This window comes from Anguilla rostrata, chromosome 12 (genome assembly GCF_018555375.3).
Source record: "Anguilla rostrata isolate EN2019 chromosome 12, ASM1855537v3, whole genome shotgun sequence".
Taxonomy (NCBI): Eukaryota; Metazoa; Chordata; class Actinopteri; order Anguilliformes; family Anguillidae; genus Anguilla; species Anguilla rostrata.
Window position 1 is genome coordinate 31,719,146 of NC_057944.1, and position 27,936 is coordinate 31,747,081.

Genomic DNA, 27,936 nt, shown 5'->3' on the forward strand with positions numbered 1-27,936 from the left:
GGTAATTTTAGGCCGTGTTATATTGATACAGTAGCAGTAAATGGGTCCAGCCATGTGGTGAAATGTCAGAAAAACCTCTTTGTACCCAGAGCTCGGATTTCAATATATATAAATCCACAGTTGAATTGTTGCCTGTTTTGTATTTCAGACGGTTATTAACTTTTTTTGGCAGGCGAAAAAGACAATTCAAATGGGATCTTCTTCAGTGTTTCCTTTTTGTGCTCAGTCCCTGACACCGCCCACCTCCCATAATTCATTGCCCCTGTGACCTGATACTGCTGTGAAAGAAAAGACTTTCAACTCGTTGTTGGGAAAGAACTTTCCAGAAAGGGGGTTTGGCAGAGTGAGTGAATCACCAAGGGGCCTCCACGAAATGTGCCTATGATTTTATAAGTTCAGTGTGTACAAAATACATGAATATAAGTGCCTAGACTTAAAATGTATAACTAAGTGCTGGCAGTCAACTGCTGAGATGTATGGAGTTGCGTGTTATGAACATAGAGTACTTTGGCAGCGTGGTATTGAAACATGTTTTCTATAATAAATGTTATATATCAATCATAGAAAAGTGAACCACATTTTAATCAGCAGGATATGAATCCTGAGTCAAATTAATATATTATATTATTTGATAATATGAGACAATGACACATATAATCCTACAGTATGCACAGGGATGATTAGAAACACAATGATACTGTCACTTTGGCCTGTCTCAGAGATTTAATGTCATACTCCCTGAACTTGATTGGAGTTGTCCCTGAACAGGAAGTTAATGTTTAATAAGACTATAACTTCAATGAGAAGATCACAGAGGGCTTAATGGGCTGGCACACCTTCAACTTCAAATGTGTGCGTGTGTGTGTTTATGCACATGTACGCGAAAATATCAGTATAATCATGCTGTGTTTAATTTGCCATGTTTCCAGTGAGTTCTGTGTTTGCTATAATAATAATAATAATAATTGTGTGCATGCGTGTGTGTGAGTGTGCGTATGTGTGTACGTGTGTGTGTAAGTTTCATTTATCCCCTTTGAACCCCACCCATCTCCACATTCTCTGTGCAGGGGTCACAGGACTACATTAATTATTTAAGTGTTAGAAACAGCACTAGGGATGCAGTTTAATCATGGCTCAGCAATCTGTCCACAAGTATTTTTCTGGGTGGCCACACCCATGCCCGCACGCAGGCAATCACAGCCAAATACACACACACATACATACACACACACGCAGGCAAGCACAGCCAAATACACACACACACACACACACACACGCACACGCCACACACACACACACACGCGCACGCAGGCAAGCACAGCCAAATACACACACACACACACACACGCAGGCAAGCACAGCCAAATACACACACACATACACACACGCGCACGCAGGCAAGCACAGCCAAATACACACACACACACACACGCAGGCAAGCACAGCCAAATACACACACACATGCCCGCACGTAGGCAAGCACAGCCAAATACACACACACACACACGCACACACACACACACGCACGCACACAGCCAAATACATACACACACACACAATGCACACACACACACACAATCAAATACACACACACACACGCACACATATAGCCAAATGCACACACAGACACACAATCAAACACACACACTCAAAGCACACAGTCATGGATAAGAAAGTCCATTTCAATATTAGGTATTTGCTGTAAAATTGGTGAAAGCTTGGATTCATACGCACAGGAAGTCACACTCTACAGTCCTATTGCCATACAGCACAGAGTGCATCTCTTTGTGGAATAGTTACATGAAAATGACGAAGAGAGACTGTCAGAAATAGTCTCCCATGTGAACTACACCACTGTGTGCATGCATGCATATATGCATACATACATTCACACACACACACACACACACACACACACAGACACAGACACCCACACGTACAAAAGAAGAGCATTGCTGCTGTATGCAGTATAGGAGATGACAGTACATTGCCAATAGTAAACACACGCTATCCAGAATAACAGAGACGTGTGATGGCACTTGTTTTACAGTCAGAGATCTGCAAAGGGGCAGATTCATATGCTGGGTCCTGCAATGCTACTATGCTGCCGTTCCATGTGAGTAAAATTCCTGCTTTTGACTGCTGTTTTTTTTTTAGCATGTACAAAAGAAACTCCTGAGGGCAATTAAGCAGAGAGACTACTCGGCTGGTGAAAGTTACTGTACTCAAAACATTTTATGTAAAAAAAGAAATCTAATTCAGCTGGGTTTCTCTTTTAAAGAACCTGGGATAAAAAAAACGAAATCTTTTATCTTCCTCAGAACTGAAGAAGAGCTAGAGATTATCTGCAGGAGCATTTGTTCAGAGGGACACTAATTTAGAAAATAATTCTGAAAATAGAATACAATTGAAATAAGAACTTTCAAGCGTTCAAAGCGCATTTAGAATGCAATAGCAGCTGTCTGCACTGTTCAAAGCACACACGTCAATCGCTGCTCAAATTCTTGTGGATATGTCAATGAGTCGATGAGTCAGAGCGGAGGTACATACGCAATTATGTTAGATTGTACCCATCATCCACAACAGCCTCACATCTTCCATCTTTCCATGTCAAAGCAGTACCACAGCTAACAGAACAAAATGACAGAAACCTCATTAACAATGTGGAAAATGTCAGTACATTTTCAGTCAATTTCATTTTTATAACTGACAGGTAGTTGTTATAAGCATCGAGAGAGGGTTACGTAACAGGTGTAATTACCTGATATCAGCGCATGCACTTCATATTTCACCCGAACGGATCATCACAGTTTAACAATCAGCTATTGGCTAACAGTAGAGTGGTAGCAAACCTGTTGTGTGCTCATTTCTGATGATACTTCACTGTCCAAGAATAGCAAAAACACTGAAACACTATTGGGGAAAACAAGCTTCATTTTCATCTGAATAAAGCGCAAACACTTTATAAAATTTTCCAGTAAACAAAGGAAGCTCTTTCACACTCAGTCACTCACAGGGATGCATTTTAGCTGCAATTACTGAAATGACTGGCAAACAAGTCAAAACGTAGCATCACCATCACACGTTAGGAACCTCTCTGAAAAAACCTTTCTACAAGACATAATTTTGGGAGTTGCCTTCACAATATTGTCTCTTTTTTTAAGCATGGGCAAATGGCTTCTAATATGCAAGTGCAACATTGTCATCTTGGATTCAGGCTGTGTTATAACACCTCGGCAAAAAAAGTTTAAAAACAAGGAATGGAAAGACAGCACATTTTTTTTATTCTGCAGTGTTTTTGCAGGTTGTCTTTAAAAACACAACCTTACTTTTCAAAGAGTGGAGATAAAAACCTGAGCTTTAATTATTTACACAGGAAACCGTGTCAGAGGAGGGCACAAAGCTCCAGAACTAAACAGAGCAAACAAAAATGATGCTCTTGTCTCTCACAAAGATGAGCACTGAATTGTAATTAAAGGATAGAAAAGGTATTTTCAAACCCTTGTTACCAAAACCACAGCTTCCCACTCACCCATTTGTGGATTTTGCCTTTCTGATGTGATAGCATCAACTCAAAAAAAAGTTACTGGCAAAGCATATTAATGCTGTCAAACATAATACACACTGAAATTCCTGTGATGGCTACCTCCAACACAAGGGGAAGCCAAAACACCATCCTCTCATATTCCTGTCTGTCTAAAACTGATTTTTAGAAAAAAGCGAGAGCAAATTATTCTTCATTTTTAATTCAATTCAGAGGCCACCAAACTCATGATAGGCGTAAAAAAAAATGCAATAAGATCTGAAGAAATTTAAAACTGAAAGTCAAAAGTTCAGTTGGTGGCAAACGGAAGAGACAGACAGAACCTCCGAGTGGTTACGGTTCCGTAGGGAAATTGCCTGGTCGGCTGTTCGCAAAGCAGCACAGACTTCGTCTCCCACGATCCCCGGCTGTCTGACAGGGGAGGCGGAGCTGAACTGGTCAGCTTTTCCTCCTCCAGGACATTTCTCTTACTGTTCTCTCTCTCTCTCTCTCCCACCTCTCTGGAGCTTCATTTGAATTCCGTGCAGTGATGGCTACCAGTACCTGTTCTCCCAGCAGTTCTCTACAGTCCAGCCAGCCCCCTGACTGACTTATACAATGAGCATGCACCACATCCACCACCCACCACCACCACCGACCCACCGACCCATGTTCTAAACTGCTTAATCCTGATCAAGGCTGGAGGGGGGGGGATGGTGGGCTGGAGCCTATCCCAGCAGATATCACCAAGCCCACATACAATTCACTCACAAATTCATACCCTCGAGCACAATTTAGATTCTCCAGTTAACCTAACCTGCATGTCTTTGGACTGTGGAAGGAATCCAGTACGAGCTGGAGATCCCACTCAGCTCATTGCCAGAGGAGAAGACTCTGGTGGTCCTGCAAGAGACTTCATCATCTGTTTGGAGAGCTCCCAGCCAGCTGAATTCCTCCCTCTACTACACTCCTCTAACCCTTCAATGTGTGAGATCACAAATGTGCGATCCGAATGTCCTTAACTGAACATTCCAATGCTGTAACGATCACTGCTGGTAACTGGAAGCAATGGAGTTCCAGAACATGGACTCAGAATGTTGAAAAAAGATAAAATAACATTCCAATAAACCTGCTCTTCAAAGGGTTAATCTCACTTTGCTGCAGTCACCCTCAACCTCCTCACACTGAGAAATCACCCCCTCATCCAACCTGGCAATCATACCCCCCCCAGTTATCTGATCCACACCTTCTATCCTTTTCCCTTTCAGCATCCCTCTCTCCTCAACCTACTCCTGCTGTTTCTGTATGCCAAAAACCCTCTACAAACCCTCTCCTTCCACCCACTTGATTCTGCCTGGCCCTTTCTCACCCCTTACACAGCCCAGCTGCTGAGCTGGACACTGGACCTCTCCGGCCTGGACTGCAGCAGTGCCCTCCTCGCTGCTGTGTAGTGCGATTAACTTTTGCTAAAGATACTAATTGTTAATTGTTTTCAGAGCCTTCTTGATGTCACATTTTGTATTTCCGAGGCACTGAAGATCACCCTTTCTCTCTCTCTCTCTCTCTCTCTCTCTCTCTCACACCCACTTCCTTCCATGAATCCTGTATGTAGCATGTTATTTTTAGCCATGGGAAAATCAATGAAAGCATTGGGGAGAGATTATATCATGGTTATAAATACAAATTGCTCCGTTCTGCAATACCACCTACTCCTGAGGAAGCGGTAAGTTAACATTGGTGGGATTTAAATGACAAGTAATCATTTTCTTTTGAGTCGGTACATGAATTGCCATCAATTTCCATCAACACCCCCATTGTTGACTTCATTGAAAAAGAAGAAAAAAAGCCACAGAAAAAATGGCTGAGCAGTCATCGGTGGGTGTGATTTCCCATTGAAGGTGCAGGTTACGTGGGCTGGGTGTGATTTCCCATTGAAGGTGCAGGTTACGTGGGCCCTTCCTTGCTGTTTGAGGAAGTCACCCTTCTCCCGTTTTTGCAGAATCGCTTGTTTTTAATCACAGGTGCTGGGAGGCATTTGCATATTGTCATGTACCTGCCATTCCTCCTCCGTTTGAAGGTCACATTCCTATAGCAGCTTCCACCTCTGCTGGATTGAATTAAAATTAAACTATTTCTGGTTAAAAATAATGAAGGAAAAAAAAAACCAGTGCAGCTTTGCTTAAGCTAAATATGTGCAGTTTCCTTTTCTTTTTTTAGTTTTTAGTTTTTTATCTCTGGCCATTAGGATCCCAGTGATTACAGCTAAGAACACAGAGTAATGCGTATTGCAGAGAAATGTTTAAATTATTCACTATTTTACATTTAAAAGCGGCGCTTTGTTTTTTCGCCCCGCCGCGTTTTTAATTGCTGACCGCATGCAGCACTTTGATTTGATTCACGAGATCACGGCGCCATTTCACCGCGCGAGCTCCGAACGGCAGGACCTCGCCGTGGGACTCGGCCCTCTGTTCTAACGGGGGGCATAATTAGCCTAATTGGAGTCACCGATTGGACGGAGAGATACGTCGCCCCGTGGTTTCAGGTGTCAATCAGCCGCGGGGCAGATGGAGCCGCCGATGCCCTCCGGGGGCCGCGAGACAACAGCACCGGGGCAGGACAACGAGCGACGCGGCAATCACAGCGACGGACCGCTGCCTTCCCCTGGGCATGGAGCGCGCGGCCCCGGCCTCGAAACAAACACAATTTCACACCGTGGGACGCGGTGCACTATGGGATACGGGAGCATTTAAAAGGGCCTCAGCACTTCAAAGCCCGATGACAAAAAAACATGTCACTATGTTTGCGGCTTTAGTAATTTTCCCTTATCTTTTCCAGCTAGAAAATGCCACAGCAATTGTGGAGTGATACTGCAGGCCTAAACCTTTAATTATTTTATGTGGGTTAGATACAAAAGTGGTTACAACGTGGTGAAAAACGAACCGACAGACCCTAACTGGACTAGTGTGAAACGGCTCGTTCCCACGGAATGTACTCCTTCACCGCAACGAAGAAACAAGCTGGGTATGTCTGCAGCTGTGGCTCGGCCTGAGAGATGGAGGTTAAGGGGAATAGTTTGGAGTCTGTCCTGTGGGGCGGGGGGGTAGGCGGGGGGGTTGCAGAAAGGCCAGAAAAATAAATAGATAAATAAACAAAAAAAAAACGGCAGCACATCAAAGTTCACACCTCCTTGAGGTCCCGAGCGAAGTGTAAACTGCAAAGGGTGTGGAGTCACTCAAAGGCCGCGCCGAATGATAAGTGCAAACATGGCCGACGGCAACAGGGGCCGAAAATAAACGCCGGACACGGCGACGCTGAACCAGCCTAACGAGCGACCGACCGTCCGGGCGGAGAGGAACGGACCGCTCGTTCAAGCTGCTGCCCGTCCGCGGGGGCCCTTTCGGTAAAGGTCGCGTCTGATCCACCCCATAATACACCCCGCCTGTACGGCTGGTTCCGCGGACCGCGCCTTGCGCTTACCGCTAAGACTTCAGTGAGAGCACAGGGCTTGCGTGACACTACTGGCGGTTTGCCGGAGAGCGCCGAATTTCGTTTTTACAGAAAGGACACCTTCGTCAAGCTCGCTACGTACGTTTCGTCACGGAAACGTCGCCCTTCAGCGGCTGCGTTATTCGGGCCAGCGCAGGGCTTGCGAGGGAAACGGTACCGTAAATGGCGCCTTTTGAAAAAAGAACCTTCAACGTTCACTGCAAATGCTTTGCATGTGTTAGTCGATCTCTTCAGCTTTGGGAAGAATTTGTTTTCACGCTGTTGTAAATACACCGTGCATGAATTGCATTTATACAGGCTCTGCCATGCAAGGGGTTTGCCGCTGTTTTACAAAGCCAAAGTTCATGCACCCCATTTTGAACATCCATCCATTATCTATTGCCCGCTTATCCTGGGAGTGCTGGAGCCTATCCCAGCATGGGCAATGGGCGGGAATACACCGATTCAATATCAAACTAAAATGATTAAATTCAATTAACTTTATTATGAAATGTAACATTAGTGTCCTTGCACCTTTTTGAGATTTTAATTTATCAGCACATTACCTCAAAAAAAAAAGAATATTTTCTAAAGCAGTCAAGCGCAGTTCAAGGTCAGAGAAAGTAAATGCAGACTTGAATGCTAATGTGTAGCAGCTAACTATGGTCTTTTGGTCAGTGTCAACGACATAACCATTCACAAAGTCTTTGTGCACGGCAGTGAAGTTGTCAAGCGAAACAGTAAATTCCTTCGAGAAACTGTTTTGATAAAACACCGCTTTGAAAAGGCACCTATTCATGACACACACAGTTTGTCTATAAAAGGGGACAAATTAACAGACAGCGCAGAGATAAAATGTCATTCGTAAGTTTGGCAATCTTCATAATATTGTAATTAGTATTTCATATATCATCGTTTTCCTCTTGATGAGATAAGTGGATTTATAAAGACCTCCGTTTGGAGCCGCCATGATGCTGGAGAAAGCCATTTAAAATTTTACATTTTAATTTGCATTTAAGCAGCTCTTAAGCTTTAATGCAGCCAAAGGACAGTGGGGTTCTTTTGAAATTGAGGAGGCTTTCAGGACGTCAGGGTTTTATTACTGCTTAAGTAGATGAAAGGCGCTACTGTAGATGGCTCTTTGAGCAGTGCGTTCCGGAGAGGGGGTGGGCGCGGTGTGGGGTGGGGGGTGGGGGGGGCATTTTCTTGAAGGAACAAAAATACGATAAGGGTGGTAATGAAGGCTCATCGCAAAGCAAAAGAATGAATGATTAATCCAGGCCACACTGCATGAATGTACAAACCAAACACGAGCAACCTCAAAATTATGAATCCTGTGAATCATATGGGGGGGAGGGGGATACAAACATCCAATAATATAATCATATCATATTTCTGAGCCAATCCACTTTGCTTGGGGTACAGGACTGCCTGTGAAAGATCAATAATTACTATATTTACTTCTGACATAAGCTATTGTTTCACTTATTTCATTCATTTTCAGTCACTTTATCTTAAGGGCTAGTTAGTTTGAACTGTTTAAACAGTGTTCTGGACCTCTCGATGTGTCAATTCCACTACCTTCCAACCGTGATCTTGACATGGTTACCTTCAAACAATGGGGTATGCCAGCGACATGTCAAGTCGCATTCAAGTCTGTCTTCAATCTTAGCACAGAAGACTATAAATTGTGTTGTACCAACTTGCTGAAGTGCTGAATGTTCACGGACCCTTGTTTAACAGCTGGGGTTGCCTTATTCACCAAATCAGATATATGATGAAAGATACTCAAACATCCAGGAAATGATGGTTTTCTCAAAACTGTAAACAGAGCCATTTTGCATTTCCGTGGCCTCCTTCTTTGCCCTCCTTGCCTGATCAACCTAAATTTTAAAAATTGCACACAGGCAACAGACTTCCCACTGCTTTTTTTATAAAAATAACCTCGGGTGGCACAGCTGGGATTTAGTTTTCTTCAACCTCAAATACTCACACAGCTTCAGTGGGCTGTGCCTACTTTGTCGTATCTACGGAAACTGACATGTTTACAAAACGCAATTCCATCGTCTGAGTGGCTCGGCGGAGCGAACGAAAAGATTTTAAATGTAGCATTAACGCCGGGGGTGGTGCGAGAGAAGCCGCTCCTCTCGGACTGGGGGGTCAGAGCCCCCCCCCCGCCGCATTACATTAAGGCCCGGGAGGTCTTCAGGACCACGGACAGCAGTGGCCTTGCCTACAGGCAGGCACAGCTGAGGATGACTGTCAATCAGCCCAGCCGCTGCTTGTTGTCTTCATCAAGGGGCTCGGCTATAAAGTCGCTTTGGGGAACGCCTGCGGGGTATTGCCACTGCATGGCATGGACTTCCAAGCAAAGCCTGCATTTTATTTGTTGGTAAACCCAAGGTTTGAATGCTCTTCTGTTTGTGCTTTGTTGAGTTTGTTTTGCTTACTTTTGTTTCTAAGCCCTGTAAAGGAAAACAGGTTATAGGTAGAGTTCTGTTTTCGTTTGTTTGTTTGTCCACTCATGGTCATGCAAGGTGAGCACAACCAACACAGTATGCATTTTAAGTCTCACCACCTGTATATGAAAGACAATATTCTCTATTAATAACAATATTTTTAAATCTCCCATGCTATGTGCTATGTGCAGTGCTATGTTGCATTCCTGACTTGGGTTATATCGATAGTCTGTGGGGTCAAATAGCATGATACACTACCTTATTTTTTAAATAAATATCTATGAATTGCTGGCAGCACATCCAAACCATATTAATAAGACTGGAGAAAACAGACAGAAATGCTTTCTGCTTTTCAACAAGTGTGAGGTGATTGATCCTCGATGTCCTTCAGTTCATTTTAGGGTGTTTTTTTTGGGGGGGGTGGGGGGGGGCATGGAAGCAGTTGTAGGATAGAACTGCATAATTCTCATTTGGAATCAATCAAACACAATGTACACTTCAGGGAAATACATAAAAACGGGCATAAACACCCTTCAGAACTGAATATTCTTTCAAACTGTAACTGTGGGAAACAAAAGTGATGGCCTTCAAAATGTTTCAAATAAATTCAATTATGCAATAGCAAATAATGCCTCAGTGCACCAAGTATCGCCTTTCTGGAGTCAGACATCAGTTCTGCAACAGCTTCGTCAGACTGTGAAGCCATATTTCTAAATAGCATTCTCCTTCTCCCTTCCATGTTGGAGAAAAAATGTAACATACTGTCTTCAACTTTTGCCAGTTCTGCATCATCAAGGGCACATCACTGTCATTTAAAAGAATTTCATAAATGTCATTTAATGTACTCCTCCTATTGAATTCGGCATTTCGCAAATACTATTATCCAGAGCAACTTAAGAAGTTGTGTAAATACAGGCTTAGGCAACAAACAGTACTGTGATCCTAATTCATCAAGATCATAACTGACAGCAGTGGTCAATCCATAATTTTATGACATAAGGTTACATGCCACAGCAGGTGTAAGAGGGAAGTGGAGATTGAGCGAAATATTTAAATACTGATTAGTCATTATACATGTGCAAAAAACAGCAAAATATAAATTCAAGAGAAATATGCTTATCAGGAGGACAAACTTTGTAACAGAAAAATGAAACATTTTTAGCTGCATGGTTTTTCTGTATTTATGATTGCACAATGACTAAGGTATGAATAGTGTGCTATTGAATGCCATTATTCAAACACCAAGGACATAATGTGACCATATGGATCTTTTTTTAGCTTTGTACATTCAGGTAATTTCCAGCACCATATGTGGTCAAACTGCGGCGATATCGGGGGGGGGAGGGGGGGGGCAAGATAGAGAAGGAAAGAGTGAGAAGGAGAATGAAAGAAAGAGAAGGATAAGGAAATAATACAAGAAACAGGAAAATGAAAAGAAAGAGGGAGTGAGAGAGAGAAAGGAAAAAAGACAGAGGGATAAAAAAAAAAGCAAAATGAAGGAATAATAGACTGGAGACACAGAATATTCCTGGGACGGTAGTCTTCTTTGGACAGTGACCGTTTAATCTCTGGATAAGGTGTTCTTATTGGCTAATAGGACACAATGCAAAGCTATGGTAGCTTTATTATTTTCAGTAGAAAAATGCAAGAGAGAGTGTCTGAGGAGTGGTGGTGGGAAAGCTCACCCTGCAAACTGCCTGCTGTAACCTTGGCTATCTCTGAATGCGCTCATTGTGGTGGGGAAATTGCTTGTGTTAAGAGGATGACAGAACGCTAACCCCTCTCACCTGGCTTGTCTCTCGCCCCCCTGGTGAACTTCCCTCCGCCTCCGCTGTCGGCACGGAGTTTCTGTCTGTGACTGGCAGCCCATAGGGGTCTTCTAAAGTCCCAAAGATCTGACTCTGCGATATTCACAAAATAGCCTCTGTTGGGGAGGGGTGGGGGTTGTATTGGGAAGAGAATTGCTCGTTTAACCAAGGCAAAAAAAAAAAGGGCTTTTCTTAAAAGCACCCTTTATGCTACAATCTGAGAGCTGGGTGCCGTTGGCTTAGAATACTTAACAAAAAAAAAACAATACATAAGAAAAATAAACAAATAAACTTACACCCATATGGAAATTCACTTCTTAATGGTGATTTTACTGTGTGGGAGCAAGGCCTACTTACAACAAGAAATATAAAACATTTCTGAGGAAAAGCGCTTTAGATCAAAAGAGGGGCACCAGCGAATATGATAAGCAGATTAAGCTCAAGCACGTCCGCTGTACATCTGGCCCCGGGGCAGCTTTCAGCCCTGCCTTTAGCATTGGACACACTGAAGCACAATACGCCCAATTATTTATTTTGGCTTTATCCTCATGCACTTAAATTTGCACAGCATGAGGATTAACCCTCATGCAGGGACACAATCAAAATCTGAGCGTGTTTTCTCTGTCTGCTTACTGATAAGGCGTGAGCTTACCGAAGCGTGCGAGGAGGCATCGGGCTGTCACACAATGACACCTGCCAACTGCCCTCAACCCTGTACCATGTTCAATTAGCATACTGCTACACTCTCAGTACATTAATGTTACTCATTATTATTACAATGACCCCATGTTCACGCATGTACAATAAGCACGCTTCACGTTTGTTCTTAGAGGAATACTTTAAAGAATCGAACAATCTAAGAGTCTGTATCCGCAGTCAATTCAGGTTTTTAAAAAAAATTCTTACTCAATCTAGCAAGCACCAAATGCAACTGGTCAAAATTGATTTGTGCGAGAAAAAGAATTATTGCATTAATTTAACTTTTAAGGACACATTGATTGTCTCTAGGCATGTATATGAATATTTCAGTGTGTGCATGAACAAATCTAAAAATAATTTCTGTCACCATAAATTATCTGTATAGACTGATTTTGCCATAATAAGCATAATTTTGAGTATGAGTGCAACTGCTATTGTGATGTATTATTGATGTAGTTTTTCGGCGTAACAATGCACATGTTCATCTTATTGTCAATAAATTATCTGTCGTTAATTGAGTGTCTGATTTTCAGCCCCAGTACAGAAACTGGGCATGGTACCAACCCTGATAATTGGAAGTTTCGTATCGCTTAAACCTTTCCACAAATGAAACAGTCATACACTTGACATTTCAATCTGTACAGCAGATCGCTCTGCTTGCATTCAGTTTAATAAGCACTATCATCGGGTAGAAAGCAATCAGCCAGCAGGTAATAGGTGGAAATGAGGTTTCACAAGCAGGTGGAGTCCTGTAATTCAAACAGAGATTACTGGGAAGGGAAGCAGACAATCGCCATCGCGGCAGCACTTTGGAGCACATTTGAAGGTTCAATTAAACAGTTTTCCAATAAAGTGGAGCCCGAGCAAATTCTCATTTTGGATTGTCCAGAGTTCTCAGTACATTTAGGCTAATCTGAGAATCATACTAGTAATTAATTACAATCTAATTGGTTCACCATGCTGTCAGTCATGCCTGTGGATACGCCTATACGCAGGCACTACTGGCCACTGTAGTACTTATTTTTGTATCAATCACCAGCAGTCATTTAATCAAAATACAAGTTTGCATATAATTTTCTTATCTTATTTAACCGATGTACGATAAGTGCATACTGAAGGTCATTGGAACAACTATAAAACACAGGTCCAAAAAGGTACAATACTCATTATGTAACAGTTATTCATAACCATGAACACATTAAGTTCAGTTCACACAGTAAGCATAGGCTAATGTCAGAGAGTAATGTTCAGTCAAACTAGGAGTCATGACAACAGGCTATAACATCAAGATAATGGTACAAGTGCTGGATGGAGGTACATGTAACATGAAAGCGCTACAGGAATAAAGTGGAAGAATATAAGTGATGAGTGATCTTAGATTGGGAGTGCCCAGCAGAGTGGTGATAGCTAGTCCAGGTCTGAAGAGAAATGCGTTTTCAGACCATGGCGGAAGATAGGCAATGACTGAGTGGCTTGTAGAGGAACAGGGAGTTTGTTCTACCAATGGGGAGCTAGGGTGGAGAAGCTCCATGGTAGGGACGAGAGAACCATTCCTCCGGATGGCAGGGGGTTCAAGTCGCCCTGCTGCAGCAGAGCGGAGTGGTCAAGCTGGCGGGTAGGATTGAATCATGTCCTGTAGGTAGGCGGTGGATGTCCTGTTGACTGCAGTGTAGGCGAGGTTCTGGACTTTGAACCTTATCCTGGCTGCAACCAGTAGCCAGTGGAGTGACCTCAGCAAGGCAGTGACGCGAGAAAACCTCAGAAGGGTGAAGACAAGCCGGGCAGCAGCAGCATTCTGAATCATCTGTAGTGGCTGTGTGTCATACGCTGGCAGGCTTGCAAGGAGGGAGTCGCAGTAGTCAAGACGAGAGGTCACCACAGCCTGGACAGGTAGCTGGGTGAGGTGTGTGAGGCACTGTAAGCAGCGTCGAGGCAGTGTTAGCACTTTGATACTCTCAGAGTAAAAGTAATCAATTGGCTCCGGTGCGGACTGTGCGGGAAAGGCAGGGCCGAGCAGTGGGCCAGTATTAATGGGAGTTCCTCTGCTGGAGAGACTCGGTGACCTTGGGACTATCTCTGCGACCTCATGCATGATTAATAAATAAATATGAAACTGGAGCCGCCTTCAGAGGCCCGGGCATCTAATCTCATTACAGACAGGTTTCCCAGGCACTGCTGAGGACGCGCCTGGGCTCTGCAGCAGTTGTGCATTTAAATTGACTGAACCAAACTACCTGATCCATGTTGTGTGAGGTGGGGGATGCAGCTCAGGAGAGAGCAGACCGCCACAGTACTAACGACCTTTCGGCTGTTTTACACACGCACCCACGCATGCACGCACACACACACAGACTTGCTCACATGCACGCGCGCGCACACAACGCGCACGCGCGCGCACACAACGCACACGCACACACGCACACACATACATACAAACACACACACACACACAAGAACAGAAATAGATATAATCTAAGTAGTAACATTCACAACAATATTTTCAGACTTCAAATGAGTTGCACTTCTGGGCCATGTAATAATGTTATTTTCACAGTGAACTGCCTGTATTTAATGATGTGCGACAATTTTTTTCTATAATAGGGCCTGTCATGAGACTTCCAGGAATGTGCACAACAGATTGTGGATTAATTTCGGTGGCATAAATATTTTGTCACACATCCCTGTCCACATTCTAATAAAAGAGTAATGAAGCACTTAATGTTAAGAGGATTATGAACAACAACAAATGTTGATGTGAGATTTACCGTTAAGCACAGCCGGTGACAAAGTAGAAAACGTGCACCAGGAGCTTAACTGATTTAAAATGATGAAGGTGCTGCCAGCTTTGTGGAAGAATGAAACAGTAAAAAGTAAGATACAAAAGATAAATAAAGATATCTGGCCTCTGAAATGAACAGATAAGCCTGTTGAATATGTATTTTCTGAATAATTCATACGATGTAACACTTTTCTTTCATTCTCAAATGATTATTTTATCAGAGAACCACAGAAGAGCATTTTAATGTCATTATCCACAAATTAAGCACTGTTTTTCATGCTTGGCTTCAATGGCTTTTAGCACTTAAATACCACCGCAATATCACACAAAGCAGCACACTGCAAGCACTGAGCATTTCCCTAACCGTTCATTTAGTCAATCCTAATTTATTTGTTGATGACTGTTCATTTTGGTAAACATTGTCTAACAGTTGACTAACGTTATAAAATAAGAAAAAATTTTCCACTCCAAGAAGCATTCTGCTGAATTGCTAATCAATAGTCATTTCAGCCAAGTGCACCCGTCCTTCCTGAAAATATAATTTCATAGATTTTTAAATTTCTCCTTTAAACGACGGGGCTCTGAAGATTAATTGCTCTCTCCTCTCTGGCTGTTATTACAATCGGGTGGTCTCCCAGAAGGGAGGCTAGTGTGTCTTTGTGTACACAGAGTGTGTCCACAGACCACGGTTACCACCAGCAATATGACTGAGATACGCACTCATGCAACAATGCCCACGAGTAAGACCAGACATCGTCAAGACTGAAATGTGACTATGTACAGTCAGAGAGAGAAGAGATGTGGTATGAGAAAAGAAGTGGTGTGGAGAGAAGAGAAAGAGAGAGAGAATGAGTGTGTGTGTGTGTGTGTGTGTGCATGCGTGCCTGAGAGAGAGGGAAAGTGAGTGTGGGTGAGAGAAAGTGTGTGTGTGTGTGAGTGCGTGTGTGACAGAGAACAAAGTAAAAGGCACAGTCTCAAGTCTGTCAAGCTTATCACAACTGAGTTCTGAAGACTTTAGTTCAGACATGATGTACGATTGGAGATTTATCATCTGGAGTTGATGTCCTGACCTTACTTGTGACACTTTTCAGAAGCTGGATAAGTCCTACACCTCAGGCCCAGTGCATGACCTGAGTGAAACAGAGTACGTGGGGCAGTACTGCTTTTAGCGATCAACATTAAAGTACATTAAGATGGTGTAGGTGCATTGCCCTTTCAGATAAGCACTCCATTTCAGCTCTGGTTTTCAGTCTGAGGGACAGAGTGTATTGTTTCCACGTCTTGCAGGTATGTCAATATGGCGGCTGTGTTAAATTATGCCAAATAAATTCCAAATTGAATTATGCTGTAAAGTGTTTAGTATCAATATAAATTATATTTATAAGAGTCCACAAGGGTTTAAATGTACTCTATCACAGTAAAAGGTACTCTATCAGAGTTTAATTAATGGTAAACATTTTGTGGTTGTGGGCTTGTAGATGACATTACATTTTACATAACATTAGATTTTATTTAGCAGACGCTTTTATCCACAGCGATAAAAAGTTGATGTGTTGATAGTTGATGTGATGACCACATACCCAGTGAGCACAAGCCTGGATCTCAACAGAATCTAGATGTCTAGAGGGGTGGAAATCTTGGCTGAGAGATGTTTTTACATAAACGGACTAGGTTAGCTCAGGTTAGCCTGGCTGTGTCCTAGTCAGCTGGAAAACTTTCACTTTTCAATCAAATTTAGCCGGGTTTTCACCAATCATCTACAGTAGATGATGAAAACTACATTACATATCAATCAACTGCATTGCATGCAACTCATTTTGATGGGGGAGGAGAAAAAACATTCAACCATTAATATAAATAAATAAATAAATAAATAAATAAATAAATAAATAAATAAATAAATAAATAAATAAATAAATAATGTATTATGTAAAGGTGCAGTTACTGAAGCTGCAAATTATTCATGATGTTCTGCAGAAATCAATATATTAACACATGGGCTCAGAGCCAGTTGAACTACAGTGTGACTTTAGCCATACTAAAGGATGTGCAGAGAGGAACAGTCACGTCTGCCGTGGGTGAACATTTCTAGGTATTTCTGCGGGCCTCGACACGGGACTGAAGACTAACGATTTAGGGAACTACCTCAGCCAGGGGGCTCCACCAACGGCTCCACATAGAGATTACAGAACACTAAATACAAAATAAAAGCCCTTAGAGAAAACAGCGGGAAAACAGTGTTGCCATGGGGAACCTAACCAGGAAATGGCCACAGGGCTCAGTGGAAACCATGCCAGATATTCCACACACACACAAAGAGACAGCGCACAGTCAGATCAACACAGGAATCAGCAGTGATGAATATATAATACAGTCTGAGGATAAAGCAATGTAAAAGCTGTGAAAATAAAATAAACGATGAAAAACCTTACTCCTTTAAGGTATCCCTTTGGCTTACAATTGCAGTTACAGCATACCGAGTCCGCTCCTTAACACAGGAATTTATAAGAGGCCTTAAAACATCCTTTTCCTTTGGTGATTTTACTTCACAGGCCAAGCTTTCTACAACAGCTCTGGCGTGAACAAGTTTGGCTTCAAACGGCAAGGCTCGAGAACGTCATCCATTATTCAGCGGGTAAATGTATATGGCAAATGCCAGTGAACCGTTTAACTACAATAATAGCGACCGGCTTATTTATAAATCATGATCCGCGCGCTGCAGGAGCCGTGTTAGAGTGGCTCTCAAATGGCTCCCGCTAAAGCAACAACAGCCAAGTTACCCAGGGTAACACTAACTCATTCACACAGTTTCGCCGCATAGCAGAGCCAACCGCCGCAATCAGTGGCCTCAGAGAACCGGGTACAGCATGGTGTGTGGGGGTCACAGTCACCGACAGCTTTTTTGTTGTTGTTGTTGTTGTTGTTGTAAAGTTTAACAAAATTGTTTCTGAATATCCATAAGCTTTATACAGACCTATTGTGCATTCACACCCACAAGCGCTCACACTAACTGGGGTTGTAAAAAAAAGGATTTAGGGCTGAAGAAATTAAGTCAGATGATTAGAAGAGCTGGCACTGCACTTTGATGCGATGACATTTTTTCAGAACAGCGCTTTGTAACAGGAGTAACAGGACATTCAGATCACATGCCCACAGATGAATACTTCATCTGAATCTCCATTGGAATGTGCAATTACATGCCTTCAAATATTACAGATGGTGGCCTGCCTAAAGTACTTAACATTGAGACTAAGAGTAGAATTACAGCAGATTTCCTCTTTGGGCTTGGAGAGAACAGCGCACATACCATGCCCACTAACAAGGGCAAAATGCTGGACTTCCAGCAGAATGGAACTCTCCGTTCATCCATCACATGAGATACAAAACTGGTGAGAAATAAGAAATGAGACCCAGCTATACAACTCTCTGCACACGCACACACACACACGTTAGCCTAATAAATCTGCAATCCAAGCTTATGCACACTACAAGCTTATAAAATACAAGTACAAAAACTACCAGCACATGAAAAACGACACTGAACACTGATATCCAAATGACTTCTATTTGACTTTTACATCTACTAAAGACTTACTTTGTATGCATGTGTGCACACAAATAGACATTATACATACACATGGTTGTGTGTGTGTGTGTGTGTATACATATACACACACACACACACTGTTGAGATGTTCATGCTGCGGGGGCTACCTGCGCAGTTGAGAATGTGACCTCACCAGGGACTGAACAGGCAGCTAACTAACATGTACAAATACAAATGGCCTCAAGCAAACATCCTATTGCAGTAAAGCTGTAGAGGGACCGCATTATGTTTGGAAAGGTCACTGATGTCACACAAGCAATATGACTTCCAGCAGCGTGAGTGTGTACTTCCTTATTCCCTCTGTAAGAGTGCTGGCTTGCACAGATCCTAAAACGGGTAAGACACTGCATGTTTAAGCAAGACATAAGCATATTCACCTGAATTTAACAAAGCCTGCATTTATGGATTGTGACTGCTGTTTTTCCAATAACATCAGCTGAAGGTTAAACTGTTACTAGTAATATGTTGTCCAACAAGTACAGGTGCATGTACTCATGCATACTGGTATGTATGCATCTGTATAATGAACCATCTGAATTTTGCTGCATGCAGGAAAACATTTTAAATTAATGCATTTCTCACCGATGCATCACTCAGATGCATTATGAAATAATGGTGCAAGACAGACTGAACCCCCACCCCCCATCCCCCCCACCCCAAGTTGATAGCTCATCATCCCCCCCCCCCCCCCATTTTTTTTGAAAGGGTAAACGTTGTTTTTTTCCATAATCCCCATAGACAGACAACACTGCATGCAAATTACTTCATTAGCCCCATTGGCTTGACATGTATGGAAGAAGATACTGCATAGCATATTTTAGCCTAGCTAATAGGAAAAGGTACAATTCAAACCACCGCTTGGCTCGTTTTGAGGAAAGCAGGCTCTTTACTTCAGAGACTGAACTGATGAATATAACATTAATTGCGCTGTGAAATCCCAGTGATGTTCGCACCTACAAAATGTACTGTGAGAGTTTATAGTATTAGATTTTAATGCTGCTTTCATTCAGCTGTGGATGTGTTGTTAAAAAGTCAAAGCACTGGTCTTCCAGGGCTGTTGGTATTTAGCATAATCTGCTCTGGCGAATTTGCCAAACAGGGTAGTGTAATGCCCTGCACTTCCTGTCTGATACAGGAAGTCACACAAGGTGCTTTGTATAAAGTGCAGGACTGACTTAATGGTTTCTAATTCATTGTTTTATCCCGAAACAGTCATTAAGTCACATTAAGTCACTGTTAATTGTTCTCAGACAACCCTGGAGGCAGACTGCCACATTTGCTGAAGTTAATGATGCTGTACACGTACCCACATCCTCACAGTTCTTACAGAATAGACTTCATTTAGAGCAGTGGTCTCAAACCCGTTGCCATGGAGGGCCATGTGTATGCAGGTTTTCATTCCAACCAATTAATGCTGCCTTAATTGAGTCCAATTACTCATTCAGCCATATGCATTTAACTGCATTGAAGTACAGAATATAAGCCAGTTTTTATTTAGACAATGTGGGTCACCATAGACGTCGGGTCACCATTATGTGCAAACCTGCATCCCTAATTCAGTAAATAATTGAACTAATTACATAATCAAGATCTGAGGCTGGAATAAAAACCAGCATACACATGGACCTCCATGGCATTGAGTTTGAGACCACTGATTTAGAGCATCCCGCGTTGCCGGTGCTGCAGGTTGCTCTGAATGATGGAGTTCACCGTTTCGAAAGCTTCGTCTCCCAGTCGCAGTCAATAACATTTTCATTCAACACACAGAGGACCTGAGGATGTCCACAACGCAACCGAAAATCCAGTTGAAGCTGTATGAATTCCCGAGCAAGTTACGGGTTTTAGATACGCTTTCAGTTTATTATTTTCCCCAAGTTTGCAAAAACTAGAAGTTATTGATCTTTTTAAATAGATGGTTGGATAAACAACAAGAAGCAAGGGAACGGAACTTGCACAGCAGTTCAGAAACTCTCTGGCCTCTCTGCGATGCTCGGTGAGCACTACCACTGTTAAATCACCTGATTATTGGATTGGGCAACAAGCCTGCTGGAACTCGATGAGACGTTCACTTTTCCGATTTTTTCCAGCGAACAACTAAAACACCACTTAAGTAAAAAGAGCCAGAGCAGAAGATGGACTTCTGCCAGGTCAGTTATGAAAATAAGAGGTAACAATTTACAATAAGGTCACATGAATTGGCATGAACTAATGCAGTTGTTTACATGAATCAATGATGCACAAAAACATTAAGTAAGCGTGAAATATAGTTAGTAGTTAATCAAAACACCGGATACACTTATAATAAATTAACTATTAACAAATACATTAACTGTTTTTATAATCCCAAAATGAACTGGCATTAACTAATGTAGTTGTTAACATGAATTAATAATGTACAAATACATTTAATAATGCTGTACAGATTAACTTCTCAGTAGTTAGTAGTTAACAACTACATTAGTTAATGTCAATTCTTGTGACCTTATAAGAAACTGTTACCAAATAAGAGAAAAATTAGTTAAGACAGAAGACCTCATTTTAAGATTAAGGTATTAAAACTGGCAAAAACATATTACAACATATTTTACATATTGTGTAATTGTGGATCATGTCATTTGCAGTATTGGATATTTGTTCACCACTTGTTCTGAAATTAGGAAAATAACACAGCTTGGATCGATATGTACTGGAAGTCACCTTCTGTACTTTCCAATCTTATTGCTGTTGAGCACAGAACGTGTCTCTCCATGGTATAGTTGCATGAGCATAACAAACAGACTGTCAGAGATAGTCTCCCATGTGAACTACACCACTGTGGGCATGAATGCATACTGTATACACACAGATACTCATACGCACACATGCACGCACTTTATATAGATATATATCTTACATAAATCACATGCACACACATTATAGCAGTCCGTCTTTGTGACAGGCTCTTATTTTTTTTATTCTTACACATTCCCACCGTTTGCCACCCAACGCAACTCCAAACCAACTGAAAGCACATGTCGACCAGTGAAACCGCTTATTTGTGCGAGAGATCAGGAAGCGCTATCATGACAAATTAAACCTATAAAGGCAAACAACATACATGTGCTGTGATAGTGTATATCAATCACAATGCATCGCAGTGAAATGTATCGTAGTGCAAATGTCAAAATGAAGCTTAGTTACAACAAAATGTTTGTCTCTCATGCCTCAAACAAACAGGAGCTACAACGCTACAAAGCAATGATAGCTCCCTCACACACACCTGTATGTACAGTCTTACATTACTCTGGCTGATCATTTCATAGGCTAGAAAAGTAAGCTACTAACAATACGCAACAGGATAAACATTTTGGAAGAGGAGAGAGAAGCACTGAAATATTAAAGTAAATAGTGACTTCACCAAATGATACTTGAGCACCCAATGCAGTTTTATGTTTCTTATTTCTTATTCATTACTGTATGTATATGTATGTATAGCCAATGCTCCACAAATCCACAATTCAGCAACAATCCTGCTTCCTAATTATCTCTTTGTCATTTCTAATTTGTATGTATTTGTTGCAAATGTATTTATTTGTTTTTTCTGCATTGGTTTTGGTACAAAACTGGCTGACATCATCAGATTTCTCTTGCCCTGGGAGAAGAATCTACAGTGCATTCTTAATCATTTATGTCTCCTGAAAAAAGCACTGCCCAGTAAACAAAACATATAGGAAAAACAAGCCACATTAACATTCAGTATGGAAGACATATTTCTTGCATATGCACACAGTCCATTAATACACATGGAAATATGCAGATCAGCCCCCCACCCCCAACTCTTGAAAGGAAGAGTAGAAACAGAAATCTGGTAAAATACTGCATGGCACTGGGTACAACACGCTCCCAGTCCGCCATTTCCTAAAATAAAAGAGGTGGAGTGCAAAACCGTTGGTGGGAATTCTGAAAGACGGGAATAAGCCTCGCGGGTTCCACCTCTAATTATTCCCCGCAGGCCAAGTCTCTTTGGCCCGGCCAATCAGCAGCAGTACGTTTCCTCAGAGTGCCGTGTGGCAGGCGGGCTGTGGGTGACTTCACTGCAGTGGCGCGCGGGCACATCCTCACCACAAACACACACCTTCCACAGCGCCGGCCATGGTACATCCCTATTCACAAGGTGTGCCAGTTCTGGGCCGCCATATTACATCTCTGCCACCATTTTTACCCCTTTTCTTCACTTCTTCCTTTTTCTCTAAGATCATCGAGATTCCTGTCAACTCTAAAAATCAAGCGCTCACTCTTGTGCAATAATACAGAGAATGGACAAAAATGACTATAATCTAGGCATTAGTGAACAATTCCCTTGTGTGCCCTCTCAGTCACCAATGTCTGTTTCCTTAACTTGAGCCCAATTGGCTGGCTATTGTAGCTTGCGACTTCTCCGAAATTGTAATCTTGGCTGGGTCTACTGGAGCGTCTCATGTTAATTTGAATTTAAGTAATAGGTTTGGCTGCTCTATGATATTGGTACCATTGGGAAATGAAGGAAGGGGCAAATAATACTCACCTTGTGTACAGAGGGAATATAAACAATATTTCATGCGTAGTTTAAGAACAAGATGTAATTTCCCCTTTAAAATAGTTTAAAAATGGATGAATCATGAACAAAGAGGGTAGATGTTCTAGCCGTACTCTGCCAAATTCTGCAACCAGACGGCATCCTGTCAATTCCTTGTGAGCTTCTAAATGTCACTTGACAAATGAGTCACTAAAGACAAACAAGAGATTAAAATGCCAAATAATAAAAGTATGGGGGCACACCTGTCTAACTACATAATAGCAGATTCAAAAAGCAATTGAACTTTCCATGAAAATGAAAGGTTGAACAAAAGCATGTGTTACTTCTGTGGCATTGTGAGATGTCACAAAAAACAAAATAAATCAGGTAAATATTCATAATGTTGAAACTTTAACCTGGCTGTTAAAATCACAAAGAAAATTGTCCACCCTCCTGGAATAGATTTTTCACAGTTATGCATGAATAAGCAGTTTGGGTTCTTTTTTTTTTTGCTTGGAAATGTACAGAAGCTTGAGGCCTACAGTGCATCACCTCATATAGTGGTCAGTGCCAAGCCCATCTAATAAAAATCTGGGTGGCAAGAAATTACTCATAAATCAAAGTTGTTAATGTGCTTCAATGCTGTGAACAATCATTGAGATCAAATATGCACACACTGCCAATCCTGACAAAACAAGAAAAGAGCTGTGCACAGATAGCCAAGGCAGTAGCTGTACTGATAGATCCAACTGAAGAACTGATAATTTGAAACTGGCTTTAACCCAACACATGACCACCCCACTTTATTTTTAAAAAATTAAAAAAGAAAAGGAAAACAGTGTAAATGTAAGTGTGTCAGGATGAAAGAAATGTCACACATTACATCACACTCACATACTGTTGTGTGAGGGGGAAGGCAGTGGATTGTACTCATTCTTACCAGTGAACTACAGGAGCAAAAAAAAAACATCACAGTAGAAAGCGAGATCTTGCATTCAGCGAAGTGCATACTGTACACGCTGTGCAACGCAGTGTTTCAAAGGATCTCCAAAATAACCTGAAGGTTGAATGAGCGTTTTCTTTTCTTATGAACAATGCTTTTATTAAGCATTGCACAGTGCCGGAGGGGTATTCCAAGGAGGAATTGCTGTGAGCAAAATTAAATTTTCATAGGCTTGATGCATTTTTTATCATAGAGAGAGAGGGGGGAAAATTGAGTGTATGTCAATGAGTTTAACAGTTGAAATTCAAGACTCCTCCTCTGTAAAAGTGCTCCATAATTATCACTCATGTTGTTCAAGAGAAATCACTTTTTAAAAGGCTATATAGTACTATATAACTATCCAACATGTGGTTGTATCAGTTTTTTATAGATTAAACAAAATACTATTAATAGTAAGGCTAAAGGGCAGTGAGTTCAATTCTGAACAAAGTGCTTGTATACATAGCATAACACAGGCCCTCAGACAAGATGAAAGATACTCTTTACAGTTACTAAATAAAATGGTTAAAGATAGGATGGTTGATGGAAAACCTGGTCATAGATCTGTACTTTTGGGGACCACCACAGCCAAAAGAAGAAAATGTTGATTATTTAATGGGTTATTGTCAACAACCCTAATTTTTTATTGTCAACAACCCAAAAACAGTCCCAGCGCTGCGCACCCATTGAATTTTAAACATTTCGTGCACAAGGAAGAATTGCTCGGGCACTGTCCTTTAGCACCAACCAAGGGACGCAAGCAGAATGTTCAGCTAACCGCGCGTACAGGGATGAGATTACTCCTGGGCTGCTCCTTCCATGACACACGGCATGACACGGTAAATGGCATAATCAGAATAACCAGATCGTAACTAGAATAAGGCCCATTATGCAGAACGTGGTATGCATGCAAATACGGTCAATTCGAGAAACTCTGTCACTCCCCAGTCTGGACAGCAAATGCACAAACTGGAATTCTGTGTGTAAAATGTGTGATTGCCTTTCGGCTATTTGATGTCTGTAATGGTTAAGACACAAGAGGAAACTTGTAAATGGCCAAGAAACGAATGATAATTGTCTTTCTGCTGCCGTATTACCTTCCTTTTATCTTTGTTTGAGAGTACAGGTATGTTTTTTGTGGACACATCCAGTGGAAGGGAAGTGTCACAGTGCGATAAGGGAGCTGTAATTACATCCGTATCTGAGACATTTATAAACCCACCTCTCAGGTCTTTCATTTTGAAGGCCCTGAATGTAAACTGCCAGTTTCAACAGACCCACTTTTTTTAATGGATTTTATTTGAACATACGCCTAGCTATTCTTACCCATTGATTAAAAAGTACATTATTAATAAAAACCTGCTCTAATGGATCATGATAGCATTGTGTTTGTACAGAGATCCATCTCAAAATACACTTACGGGAGATGAAGCAGATCAAATAAATGACTTGCCTTTTCATTAGACGCAAATGTGCACTGCATTCCTACCTAGTACCTTAGCATACCTTAGCAAAAAAAAAAAGTCAGAAAAAACTTTCCATCTCCTGGGATTCCTCCTCTGTAATTCTTGTTTTTGGCAGAGCAATCAGAGCCCTCCCGCTGCCCCTGAACCCAGCTACCCAGCGGGTCCGTCCTCCGCCCCACACAACTACCGGAACGTTCCCCCTCTGCTAAACCCTCTGCAGGCCACGGGTAACTACCTGCACAGCGCTCAGAATGCAGGTCACAGCACACATTGCTCCGGTAAACACAGTGGCCCTGCCTCCAAAGCCCACATTTATAACCACCCCTGCCCCCCCACCCCCCACCCCCTCTGCATCCCCTTCCTCTGACGGATCAGGGTTAAAAACGTTTCCCACGAGTAGCTTAGCCTCAGGTTCTCCCTGGGTTCCCCTGTAATGGTGCCTACAAATACCATAGGAGGAGTGGAACAATTTTGGCCTTCTGCTAGAGGGAAAAAAAATAAAAACCCGCCCTCACATCGTCTGGCCCCCTGAGTACCCAACTGGATTTCTGAAGGCGGCCATTTGGTTTGTAACGGCATCGGATTGCATAAACGTCTGGTACTGCGCCCTATTCTCCGAATTGCCTTTAGATCTCAAGCGGTGAATTGGATTTCTTATTGTAAAATATGTATGTTTTATGATTTGTACGATAACGTAACTTGTTTTCAGATTGCTTAGAGACAGTGCCTTATGTGGGGAGAGCTCCCTTGACAGTTTTTAAGCCCCTTGAAATCGGAGGGACTCGAAGGAGAAACACCATGAAATATCGAAATATTTAATATGGCAGCAGCAAAAGGTTCCTGCATTTTATAATGTAAGCAGTATTAAATTATACAGCACCAGAAGGGGAAAACATACAGACAGGGGACTGAGGTTAACATTCCTGCTGTAGGTTTTTATTTTTAAACACTTTAAATTTTAATCAAATTCAAGTCTCTGGCACGTTTTTCACACGTCCTGTTCGCCCAACATTTAAAAAAAGATTTGTCAAAAGTCATAACGGATAATATAACATCCCATCAAGAGAGCATCACATAACTAAAAAATACGACCCTGGTAATGGGTCCACTGGATACACACAAGTAATAACAACAAATTAAATAACAGCCAAATAAGGATATTTTGGATTCCCAAACAGTTTGATGAATCGTGCATTCGAATGATGATTGCACTGTACACTTCCATAGACCCTTTCTTCATTTAATTTACATTCCACAAATAAGCTAACAGTAGTTTGAGAATTATATAAGATTCTGTTCATCTCACAAATAGCATGATAGATAATATACAGCCCATCCTTCAGTGAAATTGAAGAAACATTTCAGTTGTGTATTTATAGAGTTAGAGAGAAAGGGGAAGGGGGGGAGGGAGGGGGGGGGAGAGAGGGAGAGAGAGAGAGAGAGAGAGAGAGAGAGAGATTGGAGGTGCAGCTGAACAGATAGAAATGCTTTAGATAAGTTAGATTGACAGATACTTTTGGAATTGTCCGTTACCTTGGCTACGACTCATTAGGTCAGCTGGACCCCTTTGGAAAGGCAATGACTTTCTATTCCTTTGGATCCAGAGTTCACATTCTGAAAGACAGGAGAAGCCTGTGTTTTTGGACCGGGTGCATTCGCCGCACTTGCCCTGTAGATAATTTTCCTTTCATCTTGACCTTTCCGTGAGCGTGCACGCTTCCGTGCCATAATCACACACACCTGGGGAGGGCATCCATGATTCAGGGTATCTGTGGGATTTGTCAAAAATGCGAGGCTCCTGTTCCTCTTCCCAAATCCACACTCGCTGAGCTTGCAGTGTTATTGTTTCCGAAAGACTGCGTTCGTGGGCTGCACGCGAGACAGAAGGGTATGTTTCAGTGCGCACTCAGTCATCCCCCGACTTCGTTATCCTCAGAAGTCCCTTCAACTCTGCAGCACATTGATTTGCTCAGTGTCCATAGGGGCAGTGACTTTTCATCTTCCCCGAGCCAGAAGCAATGCGATAAACAAAAAAAATGACATTACGGCTGAAATTCTGAAACCAATCCACTGGTTTAAATCCACTGAGCCAACAAGGAGTGCATATAAATTTGCTTGCATGAGTATGCATGCACAAACACACCATTAATACTTGCATGCATATTCACACATGCACTTGCACACACAGACTCTCCCTCACACACACGCACACACACTTTAACTTGCACATATATGCTCACATGTGCATACACACATACACATTTGCATATGCATGTACAGAAAGACACACACTTGAATGGGCATATATGTACACACATGTGCATGCCCACACACATTTGCAAATGCATGTACACGTACACACGCATACATTTGAACACACAAACATACACACAAACACACGCACACGCATGAACATGCACACACATTCAAAAACACATGCACACACACACACACAGTGTGGTGCCAGCCTGGCTGGAATGAGGAGTAATGAATTCATCAGCTTAAGGTGGGAGGCAGTGGGCTGTTGTGGCTCCTCGTCAGCTGCAGGCTGCACGGCTAGGCCAGGCTGGAGCCCTGCTCTGGAGCCCTGCCC

The 27,936-nt window shown here is 42.1% G+C and overlaps 1 long non-coding RNA gene across 2 annotated transcripts in view; it reads right to left on the reverse strand.

The window, feature by feature from the left end:
• The window catches only part of LOC135235789 (uncharacterized), a 188,671-nt gene that overhangs the window by 53,857 nt on the left and 106,878 nt on the right, over window positions 1–27,936 (reverse strand). Inside the window, exon 3 of one of the 2 annotated variants that reach the window (XR_010324438.1) lies at window positions 26,204–27,212. The exons of the other annotated variant lie outside the window; for it this stretch is intronic. This is a non-coding gene — a long non-coding RNA (uncharacterized LOC135235789). Of the gene's footprint in view, window positions 1–26,203; window positions 27,213–27,936 lie in introns of those variants that run through there. 2 annotated transcript variants of the gene reach the window in all.